The sequence below is a fragment of the Pseudorca crassidens genome, chromosome 17 (assembly GCF_039906515.1).
Source record: "Pseudorca crassidens isolate mPseCra1 chromosome 17, mPseCra1.hap1, whole genome shotgun sequence".
Classification (NCBI taxonomy): domain Eukaryota; kingdom Metazoa; phylum Chordata; class Mammalia; order Artiodactyla; family Delphinidae; genus Pseudorca; species Pseudorca crassidens.
Window position 1 is genome coordinate 37,471,909 of NC_090312.1, and position 24,195 is coordinate 37,496,103.

A 24,195-nucleotide genomic window follows, 5' to 3' on the forward strand; every position below is an offset into this window, starting at 1 on the left:
TTGAAGAGATTATAATTGAAAACTTCCCTAACATTGGAAAGGAAATAGCCACCCAAGTCCAGGAAGCTCAGAGAGTCCCATACAGGTTAAACCCAAGGAGAAACACACTGAGACACATAGTAATCAAATTGGCAAAAATTAAACACAAGGAAAAATTATTGAAAGCAGCAAAGGAAAAATGACAAATAACATACAAGGGAACTCCCATAAGGTTAACAGCTGATTTCTCAGCAGAAACTCTACAGGCCAGAAGGGACTGGCATGATATACTTAAAGTGATGAAAGGGAAGTACGTACAACCAAGATTACTCTACCCGGCAAGGATCTCATTCAGATTCGAGGGAGAAATCAAAAGCTTAACAGACAAGCAAAAGGTAAGAGAATTCAGCACCACCAAAGCAGCTCTACAACAAATGCTAAAGGAACTTCTCTAAGTGGGAAACACAAGAGAAGACAAACACCTAAAAAAAACAAACCCAAAACAATTAAGAAAATGGTTATAGGAACGTACATATCAATAATTACGTTAATCGTGAATGGATTAAATGCTCCAACCAAAAGACACAGGCTTGCTGAATGGATACAAAGATAAGACCCATATATATGCTGTCTACAAGAGACCCACTTCAGACCTAGGGACACATACAGAATGAAAGTGAGGGGATGGAAAAAGATATTCCATGCAAATGGAAATCAAAAGAAAGCTGGAGTAGCAATACTCATACCAGATAAAATAGACTAAAATAAAGAATGTTCCAAGAGACAAGGAAGGACACTACATAATGATCAAGGGATCAATCCAAGAAGAAGACATAACAATTATAAACATATATGCACCCAACATAGGAGCACCTCAATACTTAAGGCAACTGCTAACAGCTGTAAAAGAGGAAATCGACAATAACACAATAATAGTGGGGGACTTTAACACCTTATTTACACAAATTGACAGATCATCCAAAATGAAAATAAATAAGGAAAGAGTAGCTTTAAATGACACAAAAGACCAGATAGATTTAATTGATATTTATCGGACATTCCATACAAAAACACTTTCTTCTCAAGTGCGCACGGAACATTTCCAGGACAGATCACATCTTGGGTCACAAATCATGCCTCAGTAAGTTTAAGAAAATTGAAATCATATCAAGCATCTTTTCTGACCACAATGCTATGAGATTAGAAATGAATTACAGGGGAAAAAACGTAAAAAACACAAACACATGGAGGCTAAACAATACATTACTAAATAATGAAGAGATCACTGAAGAAATGAAAGAGGAAATCAAAAAATACCTAGAGATAAATGACAATGAAAACAGAACCATCCAAAACCTATGGGATGCAGCAAAATCAGTTCTAAGAGGGAAGTTTATAGCTATACAAGCCTACCACAAGAAACAAGAAAAATCTCAAATAAATAATCTAACCTTACACCTAAAGGAAGTAGAGAAAGAAGAACAAACAAAACCCAAAGTTAGCAGAAGGAAAGAAATCATAAAAATCAGAGGAGAAATAAATGAAATAGAAACAAAAAATAGCAAAGATCAATAAAACTAAAAGCTGGTTCTTTGAGAAGATAAACAAAATTGATAAACCATTAGAATCATGAAGAAAAATAGGGAGAGGTCTCAAATCAATAAAATTAGAAATGAAAAAGGAGAAGTTACAACAGACACCACAGAAATACAAAGCATCCTAAGAGAAAACTACGAGCAACTCTGTGCCAATAAAATGGACAGCCTGGAAGAAATGGACAAATTCTTAGAAAGGTATAATCTTCCAAGACTGAACCAGGAAGCAATAGAAAATATGAACATACCATTTACAAGTAATGAAGTTGAAACTGTGTTTAAAAATCTTCCAACAAACAAAAGTCCAGGACCAGATGGCTTCACAGGGGAATTCTATCAAACATTTATAGAAGAACCAACACCCATCCTTCTCAAACTCTTCCAAAAAATTGCAGAGGGTGGAATACTCCCAAACTCATTCTATGAGGCCACCGTCACCCTGATACCAAAACCAGACAAAAATACTACAGGAAAAGAAAATTACAGACCAATATCACTGATGAATATAGATGCAAAAATCCTCAACAAAATACTAGCAAACAGAATCCAACAACACATTAAAAGGATCATACACCATGATCAAGTGGGAGTTATCCCAGGGATGCAAGGATTCTTCAATATAGGCAAATCAATCAATGTGATACACCATATTAACAAATTGAAGAATAAAAACCATATGATCATCTCAATAGATGCAGAAAAATATTTTGACAAAATGCAATACCCATTTAAGATAAAAACTCTCCAGAAAGTGGGCATAGAGGGAACCTACCTGAACATAATAAAGGCCATATATGACAAAGCCTCAGCAAACATCATTCTCAATGGTGAAAAATTGAAAGCATTTCCTCTAAGATAGGAACGAGAGAAGGATGTCCACTCTTACCACTATTATTCAACGTAGTTTTCAAAGTCCTAGCCACAGCAATCAGAGAAGCAAAAGAAATAAAAGGAATCCAAATTGGAAAAGAAGAAGTAAAAGTATCACTGTTTGCAGATGACATGATAGTATACATAGAGAATCCTAAAAATGCCACCAGCTAATCAGTGAATTTGGTAAAGTTGCAGGATACAAAATTAATGCACAGAAATCTCTTGCATTCCTATACACTAACGAAGAAAAATCTGAAAGAGAAATTAAGGAAACACTCCCATTTACCACTGCAACTAAAAGAATAAAATGCCTAGGAATAAACCTACCAGGGAGACAAAAGACCTATATGCAAAAAAGTATAAGGCACTGATGAAAGAAATTAAAGATGATACAAACAGATGGAGATATATACCATGTTCTTGGATTGGAAGAATCAATATTGTGAAAATTACTGTACTACACAAAGCAATCTACAGATTCAATGCAATCCCTGTCAAATTACCAATGGCAATTTTTACAGAACTAGAATGAAAAATCTTAAAATTTTTAAGAAGCACATGAGAAGCCACTAACATCACTAATTATTAGAGAAATGCAAATCACAACTACAATGATGTATCACCTCACTCCAGTTAGAATGGGCTTTATCAGAAAATCTGCAAGCAACAAATGCTGGCGAGGGTGTGGAGAAAAGGGTACCCTCTTGCAGTGTTCGTGGGAGTGTAAACTGATACAGCCACTATAAAGAACAGTATGGAGGTTCCTTAAAAAACTAAGAATAGAAGTACCATATGATCCAGCAATCCCACTACTGGGCATATACCCAGAGAAAACCATAATTCAAAAAGACACATTCACTCCAACGTTCATTGCAACACTATTTACAATAGCCAGGTATGGAAGCAACCTAAATGCCCATCGACAGATGAATGAATAAAGAAGATGTGGTGCATATATACAATGGAATATCATTCAGCCATAAAAAGGAACGAAATTGGGTCATTTGTTGAGACGTGGATGGATCTAGAGACTGTCATACAGAATGAAGTAAGTCAGAAAGAGAAAAACAAATATCATATGTTAACGCATATATGTGTAACTTAGAAAAATGGTACAGATGAACCAGTTTTCAGGGCAGAAATTGAGACACAGATGTAGAGAACAAACGTATGGACACCAAGGTGGGAAAGCCACGGGTGGGTGGGGGTGGGGGTGTGATGAATTGGGAGATTGGGATTGACATGTATACACTGATGTGTGTAAAATTGATGACTAATAAGGACCTGCTGTATAAAAAAAAAGGGGGAAGAAGAAAGCCTAAAATGACACATTAGACCAGTGGACTTAATAGATATCTTCAGGACATTCCATCCAAATGCAGCAGAATACACTTTCGTCTCAAGTGCACAGGGAACAGTCTCCAGGATAGATCACATCCTGGGTCACAAATCAAGCCTTGGTAAATCTAAGAAAACTGAAATAGTATCAAGCATCTTTTCTGACCAGAACCCTATGAGAATAGATATCAATTACAGGAAAAATTCCTTTAAAAAAAACAACAGAATTTCCAAAGCAATCCTAAAGAAAAAGAACAAAGTAAGAGGCATAACCCTCCCAGATTTCAGACAATGCTACAAAGCTATAGTAATCAAAATGGCATGGTATAGAGAGCCCAGAAATAAACCCACACAACTATGGTCAATTAATCTTTGACAAAGGAGGCCAGGATATACAATGGGAAGAAGACAGTCTCTTCAGCAAGTGGTGTAGGGAAAGTTGGACATTCGCATGTAAACCAGTGAAGTTAGAACACAGCCTCACACAAAAATTAACTCAAAATGGTTTAAAGACTTAAACATAAGGCATGACACCATAAAGCTCCCTAGAAGTGATCTTAGGTAAAACATTCTCTGATATAAATTGTACCAATGTTTTCTTAGGTCACTCTCCCAAGGCAATAGAAGTAAAAACAAAAATAAACAAATGGGACCTAATCAAACTGACAAGCTTTTGTATGGCAAAGAAAGCATAAACAAAACAAAAAGACAACCTATGGAATGGGAGAAAATATTTGCAAATGATGCGACCAACAAGGGCTTAATTTCCAAAATATACAAAGAGCACCTACAACTCAACAACAACAAAACAAACAACCCAATCAAAAAAATGGGCAGAAGACCTAAATAGACATTTGTCCAAAGAAGAAATACAGATAGCCAATAGTCACATGAAAAGATGCTCAACATTGCTAATTATTAGAGAAATGCAAATCAAAACTACAATGAGGTTGCTTCCATGTCCTGGCTATTGTAAATAGTGCTGCAATTAACATTGGGGTGCATGTGTCTTTTTGAATTATGGTTTTCTCTGAGTATATGCCCAGTAGTGAGATTGCTGGGTTACATGGTAGTTCTATATTTAGTTTTTTAAGGAACCTCCATAGTTCTCCATAGTGGCTGTATCAATTTACATTCCCACCAGCAGTGTAGGAGGGTTCCCTTTTCTCCACACTATCTCCAACATTTATTGTTTGTAGATTTTATGTTGTCCATCAACAGAGTAATGGATAAAGAAGATGTGGTACATATGTACAATAGAATACTACTCAGCAATAAAAAGGAACAAAATTGGGTCATTTGTAGAGATATGGATGGACCTAGAGTCTGTGATACAGAGTGAAGTAAGTCAGAAAATCAAATAACATATATTAACACATATGTGGAATCTGAAAAAAATGGTATAGACGATCTTATTTACAAAGCAGAAGTAGAGACACACGTAGAGAACAAACGTATGGATAGCAGGGGGGAAGAGGGGTGGTGGGATGAATTGGGAGATTGGGATTGACATATATACACTACTGATACTATGTATAAAGTAGATAACGAATGAGAACCTACTGTATAGCACAGGGAATTCTACTCAATGCTCTGTGGTGACCTAAATGGGAAGGAAATCCAAAAAACGGGATATATGTATATGTATATCTGCTTCAGTTTGCTATACAGTAGAAACTAACACAACACTGTAGAGCAACTATACTGCAATAAAAATTTTAGAAGAACAAACAAAAAATCTAGAATGAAGTACCACCTCACACTAGTCTGAATGGCCGTCACTAAAAAGTCTACAGATAACAAGTGCTGGAGAGGATGTAGAGAAAAAGGAACTCTCCTACACTGTTTGTGGGAATGTAAATTGGTGCAGCCATTACGGAAAACAGTATGGAGGTTCCTCAAAAAAATAAAAATAGAATTACCATATGATCCAGCAATCCCACTCCTGGGCAAAAATCCAAACAAAACTAAAATTCAAAAAGATACATGCATCCTATATGCATAGCAGCACTATTCACAATAGCCAAGACATGGAAACAACCTAAATGTCCATCAACAGATGAATGGATAAAGAAGCTGTGGTATATATATGCAATGGAATACTACTCAGCATAAAAAGAACCCAATAATGCCATTTGCAGCAACATGGATGGAACTAGAGATGACCATAATAAGTGAAGTAAGTCAGAAAGAGAAAGACAAATATCATATGATATCACTTATATGTAGAATCTAAAATATGACACAAATGAAGCTATCTACAAAACAAAAACAGACTTGCAGACATAGAGAAGAGATTTGTGGTTGCCAAGGGGAAGGGGGTGGAGGAGGGATGGAGTAGGAGTTTGGAATTAGCAGGTGTAAGCTAATATATATAGAATGAATAAATAACAAGATTCTACTTGGGCTTAACTGATATTTATAGAATATTCCATCCAAAAATAACAGAATACACATTCTTCTCAAGTGCTCATGAAACATTCTCCAGGTTAGATCATATCTTGGGTCACAAATCAGGCCTTGGTAAATTTAAGAAAATTCAAATCATATCAAGTATATTTTCTGACAACAATGCTATGAGACTATATCTCAATTACAGGAAAAATCGGTAAAAAATACAAACACATGGAGGCTAAACAATACACTACTTAATAACCAGGAGATCACTGAAGAAATCAAAGAGGGAACCAAAAAATACTTAGAAACAAATGACAATGAAAACACGACGACCCAAAATCTATGGGATTCAGCAAAAGCAGTTCTAAGAGGGACGTTTATAGCAATACAATCCTACCTCAAGAAATGAGAAACATCTCAAATAAACAATCTAACTTTACACCTAAAGCTATTAGAGAAAGAAGAACAAAAAAACCCCAAAGTTAGCAGAAGGAAAGAAATCATAAAGATCAGATCAGAAATAAATGAAAAACAAATGAAGGAAACAATAGCAAAGAACAATAAAGCTAAAAGCTTGTTCTTTGAGAGGTTAGACAAAATTGATAAACCATTAGCCAGACTCATTAAGAAAAAAAAGAAGACAAAATCAATAGAATTAGAAATAAAAAAGGAGAAGTAACAACTGACACTGCAGAAATACAAAGGATCATGAGAGATTACTGCAAGCAACTATATGCCAATAAAATGGACAACCTGGAAGAAATGGACAAATTCTTGGAAAAGCACAACCTTCTGAGAGTGAACCAGGCAGAAATAGAAAATATAAACCGACCAATCACAAGCACTGATATTGAAACTGTATTTAAAAATCTTCCAACAAACAAAAGCCCAGGACCAGATGGCTCCACAGGCGAATTCCATCAAACATTCAGAGAAGAACTAACAGCTATCCTTCTCAAACTCTTCCAAAATATAGCAGAGGGAGGAGCACTCCCCAACTCATTCTACAAGGCTACCATCACCCTGTTTCCGAAACCAGACAAAGCTGTCACAAAAAAAAAAAAACAAAAGTACAGGCCAATATCACTGATGAACATAGATGCAAAAATCCTCAACAAAATACTAGAAACAGAATCCAACAGCACATTAAAAGGGTCCTACAACATGATCAAGTGGAATTTATCCCAGGAATACAAGGATTCTTCAATATATGCAAATTAATCAATGTGATGCACCATATTAACTCACTGAAGGATAAAAACCATATGATCATCCCAATAGATGCAGAAAGAGCTTTCAACAAAATTCAACACCCAGTTATGATAAAAACCCTCCAGAAAGTAGGCATAGAGGGAACTTACCTCAACATCATAAAGGCCATATATGACAAACCCACAATCAACATTGTTCTCAATGGTGAAAAACTGAAACCTTTCTCACCACTATTGTTAAACATAGTCTTGGGAGTTTTAGCCACAGCAATCAGAGAAGAAAAAGAAATAAAAGGAATCCAAATTGGAATAGAAGAAGTCAATCTGTCACTGTTTGCAGGTGACATGATACTATACGTAGAGAATCCTAAAGATGCTACCAGAAAGCTACTAGAGCTAATTAATGAATTTGGTAAAGTAGCAGGATACAAAATTAATGCACAGAAATCTCTTGCATTCCTATACACTAATGATGAAAAATCTGAAAGAGAAATTAAGAAAACACTCCCATTTACCATGGCAACAAAAAGAATAAAATACCAAGGAATAAACCTACCTAAGGAGAAAAAAGAACTGTATGCAGAAAACTATAAGACACTGATGTAAGAAATTAAAGATGATACAAACAGATGGAGATATATACCATGTTCTTGGATTGGAAGAATCAACATTTTGCAAATGACTATACTACCCAAAGCAATCTACAGATTCCATGCCATCCCCATCAAACTACCAATGCCATTTTTCAAAGAACTAGAACAAAAAATTTCACAATTTGTGAGGAAACACAAAAGACCCTGAATAGCCAAAGCAATCTTGAGAAAGAAAAACGCAGCTGGAGGAATCAGGCTCCTTGACTTCAGACTATACTACAAAGCTACAGTAATAAAGACAATGTGGTACTGGCCCAAAAACAGAGACACAGATCAATGGAACAAGATAGAAAGCCTAGGGTAAACCCACGCACCTATGGTCAACTAATCTATGACAAAGGAGGCAAGGATATACAGTGGAGAAAAGACAGTCTCTTCAATAAGTGGTGCTGGGAAAACTGGACAGCTACATGTAAAAGAATGAAACTAGAACACTCCCTAACACCATACACAGAAATAACTCAAAATGGATTAAAGACCTAAATGTAAGGCCAGACACTATAAAACTCTTAGAGGGAAACATAGGCAGAACACTCCATGACATAAATCACAGCAAGATCCTTTTTGAGCCACCTCCTAGAGAAATGGCAATAAAAACAAAAATAAACAAATGGGACCTAATGAAACTTAAAAGCTTTTGCACAGCAAAGGAAAACATAAACAAGACGAAAAGACAACCTTCAGAATGGGAAAACATATTTGCAAATGAAGGAAATGACAAAGGATTAATCTCCAAAATTTACAAGCAGCTCATGCAGCTTAGTATGAAAAAAACAAACAACCCCATCCAAAAATGGGCAGAAGACCTAAATAGACATTTCTTGAAAGAAGATATACAGATTGCCAACAAACACATGAAAGAATGCTCAACATCGTTAATCATTAGAGAAATGCAAATCAAAACTACAATGAGGTATCACCTCACACCAGTCAGAATGGACATCATCAAAATTCTACAAACAATAAATGCTGGAGAGGGTGTGGAGAAAAGGGAACCCTCTTGCACTGTTGGTGGGAATGTAAATTGATACAGCCACCCTGCAGAATAGTATGGAAGTTCCTTAAAATACTAAAAATAGAACTACCATACACCCAGCACTCCCACTACTGGGCATATACCCTGAGAAAACCATAATTCAAAAAGAGTCAGGTACCACAATGTTCATTGCAGCTCTATATAGAATAACCAGGACATGGAATCCGTCTAAGTGTCCATCGAGAGATAAATGGATAAAGAAGATGTGGCACATATATACAATGGAATATTACTCAGCCATAATAAGAAACGAAATTGAGTCATTTTTAGTGAGGTGGATGGACCTAGAGTCTGTCATACAGAGTGAAGTAAGTCAGAAAGAGAAAAACAAATACTGTGTGCTAACACATATATATGGAATCTAAAAAAAAAAAGCTGGTTATGAAGAACCTAGGGGCAGGACAGTAATAATGACGCAGTTGTAAAGAATGGACTTGAGGACACGGGCAGGGGGAAGGATAAGCTGGGACGAAGTGAGAGAGTGGCATGGACTAATATATACTACCAAATGTAAAATAGATAGCTGGTGGGAAGCAGCTGCATAGCACAGGGAGATCAGCCCGGTGCTTTGTGACCATCTAGAGGGGTGGGATAGGGAGTGTGGGAGGGAGACGCAAGAGGGAGGAGAGCGAGGAGATATCGGGATATATGTATATATATATATAGGTATATGTATAGCTGATTCACTTTGTTATAAAACACACCATTGTATAGCAATTATACTCCAATAAAGATGTTTTTAAAAAATGTACTGAAATTATGTATATAAAGTTTTTATCAAATGCCCTTCTTTTTAAGTTAAAGTAATGTTTATGTAGTTAACTTTTCCACTTATCATCAAAAGAAAATAACTTTCATTTCTTTCAAAGAATAATTAATTTGGCTAATATGAAAAGCACTTTACAACATATTGATAACACTCCATCTGAGGATTTTAATGGATTGTTACAAAAAAATCATTTTCCTTTGTGTGTGTGTGTGTACTATTCATTTTTAAGGCTGTTAGCAGACAAGAAAAAGTGCACTTAATCCAATTTTGCTTCTACTTGAAGAATTTTTTTGTCCACTAAAACTATTATGGACATAGTCTTTTTATGCCATATGTGCTTGAAGTTCCCATCTTGCCAGAAATATAGTTTTTTTAAATCCAGAGAATTTTCTCGTCTCAGAAAAATATTCTTTCACGCAGAAAAGCAATCATCTCTTTAACTAGAATGTGAAATGAGACAAACGACAGGACAAAAAAGGAACAAACACATTGTCATACAGGAAGAATGTGCTAGCGTGTAAGAGCTTATGCATTACTGTTGTTAAGACAAATAATGTGATATATCAACAAAAGGTAATATACTATGTAAAAATTTTTGTAAGCATGAGGTGTGTATTGTTTGCAGGATGGCTATCCTTGTTGATAATATTCATTATTATATTTCAGCCTAAGGAGAATGACGGTTTTAATTCAGATGTAATTCAGCAAAGACCACTGTGTAATCATTATAGCCATCAACAAACTGATTCATGTGCAGTTGGTCCAAAAGTTACAAAAGCTGTTTCTGAGTTCTTGTTTGTACCCACCATTTTAAGATTACATCAGAATTAAAGCATGCAGGACTTGAACTGACTTCAAAGACTAGACTTAGACTTCTAGCTAGTTTAGCTTTTTTCTTTTATTGGTTCATGTTTTCCATTTGGCTTCCATATCCTGTTTTAGCTTGATGCCCCTTCTAGAATTTCATTTACAAATCTTACAGCCTTGGTTGGTGAAACACACTAATTAATGTTGTGGTAGAGGCTGAGGATTTTAGCAATCTCATGCCTCCTGCTTGGAAAAATATCTGCTGTTTTTCCACCCCATGTCTAGCACCATACTGAACATGGCAAAATGCATCTTAAGTGGAACTCTAAATGCATTTAATCAAAATGCATTTAAGGAGGACTGTTTACACTATCTGCTGCCAATACTATTAATCGTGAAGCGCAAGCCTTTCAGTGCAACAGAAATATGAGATCTACTTTTTCCTACTTAGATTTTTTCAAGAAAAAACAATAAAGTAAAAACAGGTTATTTTATGGTTTATTTTTAAGTCCCAAGTAATGCTTAAGCCAACAGCATTCCAGCTTTATAAAATGGACAATTCCATGGGCTTTGTAAATCTCTTATGAATGCGTTAAGAATGACCAATTTAAGGGAGAAATTCCAGTTCCATAGGTCTTTGGCCTGTCTGAGAATCCTGTATAGGCAACCCAGCTCTGATCTGCAGCTTTATGCTTGAAGAAGGTTTTTTGGTGACCATCTTCTCGAAAAATCTTGGTTAGTGCTATGGTATATCCGTCATATTTTAGTTGGAATTGAATAAAGTTAAAAATACTTGTGTTAATATGCCTACTATGCTTTTAACAGGTCCAGAAAGTGCCATATATTTTTGATTGAGTCTAATTAGGGTCACTTTATTTGCATGCCATTTTGTGACGGTGCCGGTACAAATCCATTCAGTGTTTTTTTGAGCAGCATGTAGGGTCCAGGCTTTTAGTAGGTTTAAAACCTTTGAAGAAATAGTTGGATGGTTTTATAAGCACCATACTTTGTCGCTCCTGAGGTTATAGTTAAATTTTTGATTCTTGGTAAAAGACAGTGTGACCTTAAAAAAAATAAACAAAAATTTTCAATTTTTGGATTTCCCCAACTCTAGCTAACTGATAAAGAGGAAAAACAAGCAACTCTTGAAATTCTGAATTCAGTGTGCCTGGAATATAACACCCTTGTTTAGTGAGCTGACTTGGCTACGTTAGTTGGTCATCAACCAAAGGAGATGGAAAGGATACTTTGTGAATCTGTGCTGTAGATGTAGCAACCTACACTGCCAAGTTCAAGCTCTGTTTGCCAAGTTACCTTATCCAAATCCTCACGTATTTGAAAGCTTTATGTGTCCCTTGAGACATTTTGATGAATGTGATTCCACCATACTTCCAAGAACCTGGGGATCCAAGATTAAATAATGAAACGTTAATTTATAATACATTTACCTTGAGCTCTGACGGCAGTGTTTGTGTTAACATAGCCCCTGTGCTCCGTCTAATGTGTGTGTGTGCAAACATAAAGGAACGACAAGTTGGTTCCAAAACAAGTTTAAAAATGTATGAGGAAAAAAAAAACAGTTTAAAAATGTATGTGGCTTGCTTAAGGCTGTTTTCCTCACAGTTTAAAAATATCTCTTCCAAGATGGCGTGTTCTGATTTTTCTAATATTTAACTGAAAGCTTCTTTTGAAATATAGAGAAACCTGGTTCAGAAATGTATTCCTTGATTTCTACTTTTTAACATTATTTATTTATTTGTCTATCTATTTATTTATTGGCTGCATTGGTTCTTCATTGCAGTGTGTGGGCTTCTCATTGCAGTGGCTTCTCTTGTTGTGGAGCACGGGCTTTACGCACATGGGCTTCAGTAGTTGCAGCATCCAGGCCCTAGAGCGTGTGGACTTCAGTAGCTGTGGTGCATGGGCTCAGTAGTTGTGGCTTGAGGTCTCTAGAGAGCAGGCTCAGTAGTTGTGGTGCACAGGCTTAGTTGCTCCGTGGCATGTGGGATCATCCTGGACCAGGGATCGAACCCGTGTCCCCTGCAATTAGCAGGCAGATTCTTTTTAACATCTTTATTGGAGTATAATTGCTTTACAATGGTGTGTTAGTTTCTGCTTTAAAACAGAGTGAATCAGCTATACATAGACATATATCCCCATATCTCCTCCCTCTTGTGTCTCCCTCCCACCCTCCCTATCCCATCCCTCTAGGTGGTCACAAAGCACTGAGCTGATTTCCCTGTGCTATGCGGCTGTTTCCCACTAGATATCTATTTTACATTTGGTAGTGTATATATGTCCATGCCACTCTCTCACTTCGTCCCAGCTTACCTTACCTCCTCCCCGTGACCTCAAGTCCATTCTCTACATCTGTGTCTTTATTCTTGTCCTAGCAGGCAGATTCTTAACCACTGCGCCACCAAGGAAGTCCCGACTTCTACTTTTAAAACATATATCACAATTCTCAGTATGCCACGTATAGCAATACTCCTACTTTACTAAAGGAGGTAAAAAGAAAGGGCCAAAATGATAAAACCTATTGCTTACATTCTTATTCACGTTCTTGTACAAAGTGAATGACTAAGTTGTGGTCAGCACTAATAATATCTGAATTTCCTTACTATAGTTATGATGATAATGATCATGATGATGTTTGCGAACATTTATTAAATGGTTATTAATTACCAGCTTTTTCTACATTCCTTACAAGAACCAGAACCATCAATAAAAGTTATTATTTTACCGATTAGACAACGTGGGCACAAAGAGGTTAGTTTATCCATGGTTACACTGCTAACAGCTTATATCATGAAACCATGATGACTTCCAGCATTAATTCCCTTTTGAGCCTATCCAACTATCATTATGACACCTAGCCTCAGTGTCAAGGGAGAATTAAAGTCCAAGCCTCATATGAAGCAAATTAGTCTTCTCATTTGATATGAATAATAACATTGCTTATTTCCTAGAAACGGAATAGATGCTTAAGTAGTAAATGCAGGTCTCATCCCTCTGTGGCAGATAGGTAGAATAATCTCTCTAGAAGTATTTGATTTTTCTAAAATGTGATGCTTGGCTTTGGGTTTAGACTCTAATACTTGGCCTTAAGATACTGACATTGATACAATATATTTTGATAATACAATGCTTAGATTATACTTTTGTATTTTTGGTCATGTAAGAATTGATTAGCCACTTGAACTCTCAACCAATGAAGTGAGAAGGTCTTTTTTTTTTAATGTGGAAGTTATTTTTTGAATGATCTCTGAGATGTACTTTATGGCATGGCAAGTTAAATGTTCATGTATATGTGTGTGTGCATGGGTATAAGTTTTCATCTAAATACTAATACATATGCTCATGATACTGTTGTTCATGGGTGATAACAATATGGATGCTGTATAGCTTCCATTTTACTTGTCAAAAATAATTTTATGATATTGTTTGATTGGAACATTGGTCAAGCTAGGCCAGGCCATACTATTATAAAAAACCCTGAAATCTAAGTGGCTTAAAATAAAAAGCTGAATGGTACTTGGGTATGATTTAGGTGGATTCTTGAAGTTTTAGCTCTGTTTTTATGAATTTATAAATCATCCTTTCTGTATCCTCGGTGCAAGTTGAGATTACTACAGTTACAGGAAGCACACAGACAGGGATCACACATGTTTCCTGTCCTGCACAGAACTAAACTGGAAATCACACAATATAGGTTTGCTTACCTTTAATTTTTTACTGCATAAATATAAGATTGAGCTATAAGAACCTAAGAAATATTTGTGGACTTCTGGCACTGGACATGATGAAGTAACTAGTATCAGACCTCCTCTTCTGCCATAAACAACTATTAATCTTTTGACCTAAAGCAAATAGACTGCCATTTATTTCTCCAGCAAAAAGAAATGAGGTGGTTTTCAGCATCAGCAGAGAATTACAATTTCGGGTCTGCAATCATGGCAAGCCATGTGCAAGTCCCCGCACAGTAAGGGAAGGAGAACTCCTTTATAGAGGGGAAAAGGAGGTTGGAAGGGCTATAGTAAACAAAGACCCTATAGCTTTTCATTAGCTGAGTTATTGCCAGGAAGGAAGAGGAGTCTTTCTTCTTCCTGTTGGGCTCTGCTATTATCACAGGGTGTGAGAACTTCCCCTTCAGCCCTCCTGGCTCTATTTAATTGAGGTTTCTATTTATTAATTTTTTACATTTCCCCCTTTTAATCAAGATCTTTCTCTGAAAGCATCACTGATCAGGAGTCAGGTTTTCAGTTTCAGTGGCTTTTCGTCCCTCAGTGCCAGGAAGGATCTTTCCTGGGTGTAGTGTCTCACGTCAGAGGGAAAGTACACAGACTGGAAACCTATTGAGATCACATTTGTGTAGCAAGAAGAGGTGGGAGGGAGGACTCTCAGGCACTTTTTATCTGAAGTCCTGTTAACAGATTATAGACGCTGGAGATCTGAAGTGTTATGTCATTATCAAAGGTTTGGTGGCAACCTTCCAAGAGGCCTGGTCAGAAATGTTGGGAAAGCTGTCTCATCAGGTGTCATCTGCTTCAATTCTGGGAAATCCTTACTTTCAGCTCACCAGATTATGTGCAGGTCCAGTCAAGATTTGGTGCTTTCTTTAGGTGTGTCATGTGAATCCAAGAGTCTATTCCCCAAACTTTGGCGGCATCATATGGTAATTCTATGTTTAATTATTTTTTTGAGGAAATACCATACCATTTTCCATAGCGACTACAACATTTTATATTCTTACCAACAGGACAGAAGAGTTCCAATTTTTCCACATCCTTCCCAACACTGGTTATTTTCTATTTTAAAAAAAATAATATCCATCATGATGGGTATGAAATGGTATCTCATTGTGGTTTTGACTTGAATTTCCCAAATGATTAGTGATGTTGAGCATCTAATTGGCCATTTGGACATCTTCTTGGAGAAATGTCTATTCCAGTTCTGTGCCCATTTTTTAATTTGTTTTTTTTTTTTTGTTGTTGTTGTTGAATTGTTGGAGTTCTTTATGTATTCTGAGGCTAACAGCTTATCAGACATAGGATCTGCAAATATTTTCCCTTATTCTGTAGGTTGCCTTATACTCTGTTGATTGAGTCTTTTGATGCCCCAAATTTTAAATTTTGATATAGTCTGCCTTATCTAATTCTTCTTTTGTTGCTTGTGCTTTTGATGTCATATCCAAGAAATCATTGCAAAATCCAATGTCATGAAGCTTCTCTTGTATTTTCTTCTGAGTTTTATAGTTTTAGCTCTTACCTTTAGGTCTTTGATTCAATTTGAGTTAATTTTTGTAAAAGATATGGAAAGGGTCCAAATTCTTTTTTTTTTTTTGCAATATTCCCAACACCATTTGTTGAAAAGACTGTCCTTTCAAAATTGAACGGTCTTGGCACCCTTATGGAAAGTCATTTCACTGTATATGTGAGGGGATTTTAGGGGGGAGCGGTGCTCTAGTCTATTGCATTGGTCTATATGTCTGTCTTTATGCAAGTACCACATATTTTTGTAATTGGGAAGTGTGCATCCTCCATCTTTGTCCTTCTTTTTCAACTTTGTTTGGCTATTTATGGACATACACCACCTTAACCAAGTAGTAAAAGTTAACATTACAAGAAATGAGGACAGCTGACATTGTGCCCCTCCTGAAAGGATGCACAGAGAAGGACATATGATCACTTCTGTGTTATTCCTGCCAAACGAACAAACAAAAAACCTCTCCTGAAAAATGAGAATACATCAAACTTTCAAAAAAAAAAAATGTCAAGAGCGGGCTTCCCTGGTGGCGCAGTGGTTAAGAAGCCGCCTGCCAATGCAGGGGACAGGGGTTTGAACCCTGGTCCGGGAGGATCCCACATGCCGCAGAGCAGCTAAGCCCGTGCGCCACAACTACTGAGCCTGCACTCTAGAGCCTGCAATCCACAACTACTGAAGCCCGCGCACCTAGAGCCGGTGCTTCTCAGCAAGAGATGCCACCGTAATGAGAAGCCCGCGCATCGCAAGGAATAGTAGCCCCCACTCGCCACAAATAGAGAAAGCCCGTGCGCAGCAATGCAAACAAAAATAAATAAGTAAGTAAGTAAATAAATAAATAAATAAAAATGTCAAGGGCATGAAAGACAAAGAGGCCATCTTCCAGACTGAAGGAAATTAAAGGGACATGATAACTAAATGCGATATGTGATCCTGGATTGGATTGTAGACTTGTAAAGAACATTGTCAGGACAATCAGTGAAATTTGAGCGGGATCTGTGGATTAGACGGTAGTATTGTTTCAGTGTTAATTCCCTGAATCTGGGTCATTATATCTACAGCTTACTTTCAAATTGTTAAAAAATTATATTATACAAAATTACGTATAATATCAAAAGTTATGTATAATATATATACATATACAGAGACCTAGGAACAGAGGGAGATTAGAAAGATAGAATAACTAAGCAAATGTGGCAAAAGGTTAAAAATTAAATGTTACCAGTTAAGAAGAGTACTTGGGAGTTCTTTGTACTATTCTTGCAATTTTCTGTAAGCTTAAAATTAATTCAAAGTAAAATTTTAAAAATAGAAGAATGATGGCTAAATATAGACATTTTCAGAAAAACAAAAGCTAAGGAAATTTGTTGGCAGTAGACCTGCAGTGCAGGAAATACTTAGGAAGTTCCCAGGACTGGATAGAAATGATCCCAGATGGGAGCCTGCATCTGCAGGAAAGAAGAAAAGCACTGGAAATGGTAAGATTTCTAAACAGCACTTTCAGACTTGTAATTCTATATGGTGGATTAAGCACATGTGTTTAGCTCCTCTTCCTCCAAACCCCTAAAAACTACTGTAAAGGATAAAGTTATAAACCCGCAAAAATAAATAGAGGGCATCAGGTGACCAGAGGTTTCAACAAATTTCTTAAGACTGAAGGTGGGTGATGGGGTAAATACTTAATGAGGCAGAGAGGAAGAAACCTCACTTAAAAGAAGGCATGGTGGATATTGTAGTTGAGGAGACTGTACAACTACTTCTCATAAACCTGGAGAGGCTGAGGACTCAGAAGTGCCAGGTCTTCTGAGACAGCAAAATATGGGGCTGAAAATAGAAGAGTTACTGTAAAGTTTGTAGGCAAAACATTTAACACACATGCATCTCTGTAGAGAAGGACCCATTCTCCCCAAGCAGAGAAAGAGAGACAGAGAAAGCAAGAGTGAGAGGGAAAGATTGACTGATTGATTTCATTTCGAAAGAAATGGAAAGATGCCATTTGTTTCTTTTTTGTGTGTGGTGAAAACACTTAAGATCCACTCTCTCAGTAAATTTCAAGAACATAATACAGTATTGTTAACTATAGTCACCATGCTGTACATTAGATGCTCAGAACTGATTCACCTTAGTACAAACTGAAAGTTTGTAACCATTTGACTGTATCTCCCCATTTCCCCATTTTCACCCCTCAGCCCCTGGCAACCACCATTCTTCTCTCTGATTCTATGACTTTGACTTTTTTTTAGATTTCACATAGAAATGAGATCATACAATATTTGTCTTTCTGTGTCTGTCTTATTTCACTTAGCATAATGCCCTCCAGGTTTATCCGTGTTGTTGCAAATGGGGGGGATTTCCTTTTTATGGCTGAATAATATTCCATTGTATATAATTTCACAGTGTATGCATACATTAAAGTATCACATTGCACACTTTAACAAGAACAAAAAAATCACATTGTACAACCTAAGTTTATACAATTTTTATTTGTCAATTATACCCCAATAAAGTTGGGGGAAAAGGAATTTAAACAAATTCATAAGACCAAAAACCAAACACCAACACACAAAAGAAATGAAAAGAATTGTCTGGTGAGAGACTGAGCAGCGAGCATGTGAATTAGTGCCTTGATCAGCACATGACCTTCTCATTTCATTTTATAAATGAAAGCCTAATGGCTGCTCCCTGTCTGCTCACCTAAAGTGACACCTGCCAGTTGACAAGCCCTGCCATGGACACAGAGCTGGCAGTGAACTTTTATATTGCCTCATTCTTAAGTATGCACGGGCAACCGAAAATCTTCAGAGCTAGAAGTGTGCAACATTAAAGAAAAACAAAACAAAAATTACTCCCTAGGAGTTGATTCATGGAAAAAAACAACTTTAAAAACTTTACAATTAGTGTCCTCAGATATATCTATATCTATAACTGAGAGGGAGAGAGAGAGAGATCCCAGGAAACAAAAGAATCGAAATTAGAGTCTCAAACTGATATCTATACACCCATGTTCATAGCAGCATTGTGCACAATAGCCAAAGGTGAAAACAACCTCAGTGTCCATTGACAGACCCATGAATATATAAACAAAATGTGGTATATGTGTACAATGGTCATAAAAAGAAAGGAAAGAAAGGAAATTTGACAACATGAATGAACCTTGAGGACATTATACTAAGTGAAGTAAGCCAGTCAGAAAGAGACAAACACGGTATGATTCTACTTATATGAGATACCTAGAGTAGTCAAATTCATAGAGATAGAAAGTAGAGCAGTTGGGGAATCCCTGGTGGTCCAGTGGATAGGACTCCATGCTGAGGATGTGGATTTAATCCCTGGTCGGGGAACTAAGATCCCCCCAGAAAAGTAGAAGAGGTGGTTGCCCGGGGCTATAGGGAGGGATAGGGTGATGTGGGATGGAGTGGGCGTGGAATAGGGAGTTGTTTGATGGGTGAGGATTTTCAGCCTTGTAAGACGAAAAGGTTTTGGAGACTGGTTGCAAAACAATGTAAATATACTTACTACTACTGAACTGTACATTTAAAAATGGCTAAGATGGTAAATTTTATGTTATGTGTATTTTAACATAATTTTAATAATCACAATAACAAAAGATGCTTACAGGCAGAATTCCTTCCCACATCCAAAGTATACGTTATAAAAGATTTGGGAGGTAGGAGGGGATGAAGATAGCTGAAGGGAAGGGTAGGATCATTAATATCATGATCTAAAAAGGGTATAGAAATGTTGTTAAAAATTGATAGACCCAGAAATAAAAGTCCAAATATATTAAAGTTACTAATGCAACTTAGTTAAAGTGAAACAAAGTTTTCAAACTCTTTATTTGAATAAAACTTCAACACAGACATAGAATCAATTTTACCTTCATCCATAAAGGAAGAGCAGGGAATCTGTAAAAGAAATGTCCTAGTTGTTTACACTTTCAGAAAACAGTGATATCAATTAAAGTATTAGCAGTAGGGCCGAATTTATTTTATTTTATTTTTTAATAAATTTATTTATTTTTGGCTGCGTTGGGTCTTCGTTAATGCCCACGGGCTTTCTCTAGTTGCGGCGAGCGGGGGTTACTCTTCGTTGCAGTGTGCGGGCTTCTCATTGCGGTGGCTTCTCTTGTTGCGGAGCACGGGCTCTAGGCATGCGAGCTTCAGTAGTTGTGGTACGCAGGCTCTGTAGTTGCGGTGCACGGGCCCAGCCGCTCCGCGGCATGTGGGATCTTCCCGGACCAGGGCTCGAACCCATGTCCCCTGCATTGGCAGGTGGATTCTTAACCACTGTGCCACCAGGGAAGTCCCCCAATTTATTAAGATAATCAATGATCACTGCAGACTTATAAGGGTCAGGGTTACATCTCACAGGACATAAACTTTAAAGATCATGGTTCTTAAGACTTGTTTGTACAAATCACTTACAAGGAAAGTTTTAGTAACAGAAAACAGAATAGGATTATCTACTTTCACACAGATTTCCACATTGAAGAAAGTAAGATAAGGCCTGTTATCAAGTCACCACTTCTGAGGAAAGAGCTCTGTGATGCAGAAGATTTCTGCTTTTCTCTAGTCTCCAGGGAAGAGGCAGGACTGGCTGACATTGAGCCCCTGGGCCATGGCAAGGTCTACTGATTGTTTGTTCTGGTCATACCATGCCCTATCTGGCATAATAAATAGGATACCTTGTCTCAAAAAGTCTTAATATCTCCTCTGGGAAGAATGAGAATTTTTCTTTTTCTTATCTTTTTAGATTTCTTTCACTAAGGGCAAACATTTAGAATATCATTGTTACCACTGATGGGGACAATCAGCTTGAGGAACTTAAAACACACATTATGAAAAAAGGGGAGAGGGGACAAGAGCATTCAACACATGGAATGAGGCATATATATTTTTTATCTATTAGTAACCAGTAGAGTAACTAAGAAGGTGATACTGGGAGAAGCAGAGGAGGGGTAGTAAGGAGATATAACTGAGCTCAATGCTTATCTATCATAGTAGGAAGTTAATAGATAATGTCTTATATTGATAGATCAAGAAATTTATTTGATAGCATGTTATGCTATGATACTGAAGGGGAGCCAAATATGCCACCCCAAAATATACCACCTTGGCATATTGATTATTTTGAATTAAAGTTACTCAAGAAACAGCTGGGCAAGAAGGACATGCTGACTTTTCTTTATCCCTCTGAAAGCAGGAAATAAGTCTCCCATGTGAAAGGCACCCTCCCTGTAGCAGGAGCTAGAGAGACATCCTTATCACTAGAGGTAGAGGATTTAGAACTCTCTAGAAGGCTGTATAAACAAATCTTATTATTGATACTTCACTAATTTACTACCTCAAGTCCAATTTTCTTTGTCTTGTCAGTTCTTCACAAATTTATTGTCTTTGTCTAAAAGGTATAAAAGCTGCCTGCTTTGGTCATTTCTTTGAGTCACATATTTTTTATGAGCTCCTATACATATGAAATTAAATTTGTGTTTCTCCTGTTAATTTGTCTTATGTCAATTTAATTATTAGACCAGCCAATAGAAGGGAAGAAAGGAAAAGTTTTCCTTCCCTATAATATGATAGCACATTATTGCATGATGATAGAATAGTATTAGTGCTTTCACATGATAGCATATGATTGCATAATGATAGCTATGATTTGTAAATGTAAAGCTAATCAACCAAAGAAATGGTCAAAGTAATTACTTCTGGAAAGAAGGATGTCAGTGGGGCTTATCAAGAGAGAGAACTTTATAACCATGAGCATGGATTAGTTTCCTTATTAGGTGACTCTGGGCAAGAAACTGAAAAGGTAGACTGGAGCAGACTAGAACTTGCTCTTTCCCTATGTTAGGAGCATGATCTTGACCTGCAAGCTATGAGAAGGCCTTGACAATCTTAATCTGGGAAGGAAATTGTCAGTTGTGTGGGGATAGCCAACATAGGAGTCCCTTATGAAGCCTCCCTTAGGCTGGGAGGGGGCCCAGTATTGCCTCTAGCTCTGGCTTATTCCCAACCCTCCCTACCTTCCTTCCTCTTCCTTTCTCTGCCTCAACAAATATTTATGAGTGTTTCCTATGTGCTGAAAACGTTAGTGTATTACAATTATTGACCAGAGAGTCAGTGTTCCCCCAGGTATGGGACAATTCACTGCAAGAGGATTTTAAGTGGTACACAGCCACTGCACTAAACAAACAAAACAAAACAAATCACATAAATTGCAAGAATTAAAAAAAAGAGACGGGGAAACCTATAAATTAAAATAGAAGTAAAAGACATTTCAAGCAGTTGCAACATGTAGCCCTTATTTGGATCCTGAGTCAAACAGTTTTTTATTTCTTTTATTATTATTATTATTTTTGCGGTACACGGGCCTCTCACTGTTGTGGCCTCTCCCGTTGCGGAGCACAGGCTCCGGACGCGCAGGCTCAGCGGCCATGGCTCACGGGCCCAGCCGCTCCGCGGCATGTGGGATCTTCCCGGACCGGGGCACAAACCTGCGTCCCTTGCATCGGCAGACGGACTCTCAACCACTGCGCCACCAGGGAAGCCCTGGAATATTATTGGTTTTGATCTGTGTTTTCCAGATATAAGGAAACCCTTCCCCTCATGCTAATTATGACAACGCAATTTGGTAAATTACCCCTCTGTAAGTAGAACTAAAACGTTAATTTTTTCTCTCTACCTGATCCATCCAGAAATCGGAAACTCTTAGGTTCTGAACAGACTTATCAGGTGAACAAGAAAGGCTGCCTCCTGGCAGGTACAGGAATCTTGATATTTTGGGGAACTCTAGAGGAGAGAAGTTCACCCAGGCAGAATCTAATGGCAAGTCCTTGGCATGACTTTCCCGGCCTTGAGAGGCCTATTAAAAGTTGTCTGAACAAACATATGGACACCAAGGGGGGAAAGTGGTGTGGCAGGTGGTGGTGGTGTGATGAACTGGGAGATTGGGATTGACATATATACACTAATATGTATAAAATAGATAATTAATAAGAACCTGCTGTATAAAAAAATCAATAAAATAAAATTCAAAAATTCAAAAAAAAAGTTGTCTGAGACTCCTTATGAAAAGTTCCAGTACAGCCAGTGTAAAAAACCCTATGTGACCAATTAACCAGACTTATTTGGTAAACAAATTAGTCTTAATTCGGCTATATTTGGTAAAAGTGAGGGTAATTTTAGAAAGAAAAAGATTATGTTTCAATGGATATTAAATTCTAGTTCTGTTACTTGAGGTCTGTATTTACTCTCTAAGACTCACCTCCCAGATATATAATATGTCTTTGAGTTCTTCGGTAGGAACTAAGGCCCCCACTCAGTTCCTGGAGGAACGTAACTTCAGGCTGAGCATATGATTCCCGGAACACCACCTTGTTTCTTCACCACCAGCCAATCACAGGAAAGTCACATACTCTGCAGCCCTCACCCCAAATTTTGCCCTTAAAAACTCTTCCTCCCAAACCATTGAAGAATTCGGGTTTTTTTGAGCACGGGCTGCCTGTTCTCCTTGGTTGGCCCTTGCAATAAACCTTTCTCTGCTCTAAACTCTGACATCTCAGTTTGTTTGGTCTCACCATTTCTCAGGCACACGAACTTGTCTTTGACAACAATAAGAAGTCTGAAAAAAAGTGTTGTTGAGGTACAAGTCCACTTTGACCTTCAGTTAGCACCATTTCTGTGTGGCTGAAAGGTTTCACTCCCCAGAGCCATCTGTTAACAAGATGAGGACAAAGACTCCGTGACCTCCTTGATGATCTTCCCTGCTAATAGCAGAGCCTGGTACCTAGTAATTGCTCAACCTATATATGTTGAATCAATATCATGTATCCTATGAACCTTTCACAGTACTTGCTGAGTTGAATAATGCAGTACAAATCCAGGTTATTTCAATAAAAACCAAGTCTGACAACCCTAAGGCACAAGAGCCTTACTTTACACACTACTTTCCATAAACTTCCACATGCCTTGCTTTAAAACACTTGTCTTTTACTAAAAGTCCACAATACTTCCATCCAAACTTGCTCAGCTTTTCCAAGCAGGTAATTGCTTCTGCAGCACCAGGGTCACGTGTCTACGGTAGCGCCTACTGCTTGGGATTGATGTTACTCAGTTTATGTCTGTCTCATCTGCTGGGTTGTGAGTTCCTGGAACTTGGCTGTCTTATTCACTCTTTACACAAACAAGTGGCTAGATGCATAAGGATAGTCATAATGAAAATGTTGGTTTGTGCACATAGTTGGAGCAATCCATGCCCAGGATGATTTGTGCTGTAT